Source organism: Vollenhovia emeryi, unplaced genomic scaffold (genome assembly GCF_000949405.1).
Source record: "Vollenhovia emeryi isolate VEMERY1.0 unplaced genomic scaffold, V.emery_V1.0 DF939157.1, whole genome shotgun sequence".
Lineage (NCBI taxonomy): Eukaryota > Metazoa > Arthropoda > Insecta > Hymenoptera > Formicidae > Vollenhovia > Vollenhovia emeryi.
Genome location: NW_011967209.1, coordinates 1,237,227 through 1,241,038, shown reverse-complemented (window position 1 = coordinate 1,241,038; position 3,812 = coordinate 1,237,227).

Here is a 3,812-nt window from a genome sequence, read left to right as displayed (position 1 = left end):
TTTCAAGTAATAGGTGTAGGAATGTTCAACTTATGTTGTTTCGTATTTCTTAGGCAGAGCAACGAACTCTTAATGTTTGCTTTTTTTCGCTCACCGCGCAGTATCGTGCGACGCTCTACGTGCCGTTGTGTACGCGAAGGTGAAGGTCGCCGCTCTATCATTCGCTCACGGAGTGTCGAGCCGGCGGGTCGTGTCGAGAGTCGCTCCGTGTGTCGTGTTACTTTTGCGTTATCAGTTTTCGAGGCGCGATCGCGAGTGTGTGATAAAATGTGTGATAAATACTATTAATTTGTAATACACGATTAACCGTACCAAGTGACGTTCATTGATTAATTATGTTTCTACAACTTGTAATGAGAAACGGTTTGCATGTTAAGGCGACGGCTTTTTATCAACGTAGATATTTCACGAGATTAACTCATCTTAAATACGAATGTGAATCGTGGTACTTCGTCGCGATTACATCTCGTTTACGCGTTGCGCTTTGAATTATCTGTCGATTTCAGTTTTCCAATTTTGGGAAAAGAGCTAGAGAAACTTGTACGGCTTTGATGTGTGCGTTATTTGCTGTAATTCGGTCGTACTTTGAACACGAAGGAAGTAGAGAAAGTTCATTGCGCGTCGTTACGTTAAACATATCTCGAACTGTGATCGAAAATTAACAGTCAATTAACTATAACAATTAATAACGACTATTCGTCGCATTGGATATTCCGCTCGTGTAATTCATTTCGCATAGAAATTTTATTGGCACTAAAGATTGCAAAATATCGTTTCGTTGCGGAATAATAACTACTTCTTTACCGCGGATGCTTGTATTTCGAGTTTCGCGTCGCGTTTTATATTGATTTAAAATTCATTGCTACTTCCAAATCGAGAATGCAAGATGACATGTGAGCTGCCGATTTAACGATTTGCCTGACGGAAAGTTATACGACGTATGTTAATACTTGGTGCGGTTCGCGGTATTTCACGTCACGGTATTTTACGGGAGAAGCCACGTGAAATTTCGTGCTATCGTAATTAATCATTTTCGCGAGTGAATATTGTGTGAGTGCAACAAGGAGATCTGAGAGGAGGAGCAGGCTCTGGGAGGCATCGGGCAACAGCGGAGCAACCACGAAGTAAGTGTTTTGTGTATTGCTTGCAAAATTAAGCTTTCGCCTGTTTGTTTTATTTATTCAAATTATTCGGATAAAAGAGTTAGACAAAACGTACGGTGAAATTTTGTGAGTTTATTTGAAAGGAAGACTTTCCTCGAGTATTCTATAATTATTTTATTAAATATATATTTAAAGTAAAAATATAAAATGTTTAATACAATAATTTCAATTTGAAATAATTATTCTATATAATAATCATATATTTCTATTTTACAGTTTAACGACTTCAACTCCGCTGTTGCGCATCGTATCGGTGAGTGGAACAAGTTTGTATTGTACAATTTACTTCTGACATTTATTAGATGTAATTGTTTTTTTTTATATCATAGTGGGATAGATATGTAAAAATGTAAGTTATCAAGATTAAATATAACTCTGTCAAATAAAATTATATGTTCGGAGTTAGGATGTAAAAATTTCTCTGATTTAACAAAGCTGACTGGTCGAAAAATTAATATTTCATTACGACGTATTTGCATTCTACACACATTCTGATATTACATACATACTCATTCACTTACAATTCCCGACAATCGTATGAATAATTAAATGCTATAGTTGCACAACAAAGTTGCACATAATAAACTGGCATTTTATAAACGCCAGAAATCCGTCTATATTCTATACATATATGCTCGCCTATTTTTGTTTTCTTTCCCTCCGTATTCGTCCAAAGGGATTCTTTCCTTATCTTTTATCGAAGCTAGTTTAGGTAGCAAATTGAGCTTGTTAATAGTTTAACGAAGCCGAGCTTGTCGTAATTGTGAAATTTCCGAGAATGCTGTCAGGTTGATAGACCAGCAAGTCTGCTGTAACGAAACACACATGTCGCGCTATTATATTTTTAATCTAGCGACGCGACGGCTCGCCGCGTTTATCACTTAAAGAGACGTCCTTTTTCTGCTCGCTCGCCCCGCTATCCAAATTCCCTTTTCCACTTCTTCCGGACTGCTAGTGCCGATACAGTTCCGCAAGACAGGAAACTCCGGCACGAAGCCGCGCGAATTATCGCACCGACGATAAATGGCGGCGCGTCTTGCTTTTCTTCGAGCGCGCTCGCGCCAGTGTATCTCGTAAGTGATTTACATCGTTCTCCAATTTCGGGTCTTTGCAGTAAGTACACTTAGGGGCGTTATTCTATCTCTCTCTCTCCCGCCCCCTCGTCGGCAGCCCAGCATCGTCCCCTCGTAACCCCCTGTTCCACGAGAACGCCGGCGAAACCGGGTGTGATAAGGCCGTAGAGAGGGCGGAATAGCGTTGTGGGTGGAGAACGAGGACGGGGGATACTCGAGGGTTGTAGGGTGGCGGATCGCTTCTACCGCCGTTGGGTTTCTTGTAAGCCGGTAATCTTCGGTAAGTAACAAAACACGCGGCTGAGCTTAGGGCACGACGCTCTAGGAATTCTCCGAGAAACTCCATGTATATCGGCTCGTCGTAAAGCGTTAGTGCGACATTTGATGCAATTCGCACACGCGAGATTGCGCGCTTTTCGTGTGTAATAGTTTCGCATGGCTTTAAAGGTGCGGATTATGTTACCGCCATTTCCGGTACTCGTATTTATCTTGCTGTATCAGCGTATCTAAATTCAGGACACGTTTAAACAGCGCTTCTTTTTTTCCCCCTCTCTTTCCCGTTGACGTTATTTTTCCTTGTAACGCAGTATTTGACTGCTTCGTTGCAAATTTCAATTTTCGGCCCTCATTTGTTCTCATCGATTGCGCGTTAATGGATTCTCACGGAATTTGTTGCAAAATATTATTAACGTAACGTATGACAAGTAATCGGATATTTGTGTATCGGTTTTCTCTCTATGCACAATTGAATTCTTTCTATGTCAATTTAAATTTTCGCGAGTGAATTGCACTTGGAATTATTCCGTGTCGGGATAACGAGTAATTAGCAATTAAATACAGGGTGTCCCAGAAAGCTCGATAAACCTTTCAAATGTCGAGGCTAACATAGTTTTTAAACGACAAGCATTTATAGTTGACCAATCAGCTTGCGAAAATTTCGCGCGCTCCTGAAAATGTTGCTGGATTAACGCGGTTTATTTCGCTTAATTTTTCGCCGAGTGTGTGACCGAGCGAGCACTACGGTGCCCAGAAATGGATACGCCGAAGGAATATAGCTGGAAACAGAAAGAGAGCGCGTAAAACAGCGGAAATAATCCTCGGCTGTCGGTATTAAAACCAAATGCATTTATAACCTCCGTGCGCTGCATCCTCCGATTATGCAGACGCCAACAGTCGTTGATTTCCACTTTGACAACACACGTTGGACATATTCAAATGTGTTACGGTACGTTCGGGCCTGGAATTTCTCTCCTCTCTTCCTGCCTCCAGTTTATCTCTGCGCCTTTTAGCGACGACGGCGGAGGCGAGCGTATCACGCCGTGCGTAACGAGATTACGGTGCGCAGAAATTATTAATCTTCTTCATAAAGTGATTATTTTCTCTGACGAAAGATATATATTTCCCTTATGTACTGCATTATGTTGGATATTACGTGATATTTGAATTTATTTGGAATATCGTGTGCCAAATAATGGGCACAAAATGTTTCTGTATAAATCTTATACAAAAGCGAGCACATAATTTAAAATGCAAATCAAGATCTAATCGGGGAAACCCTTGACAGAATAAATATATA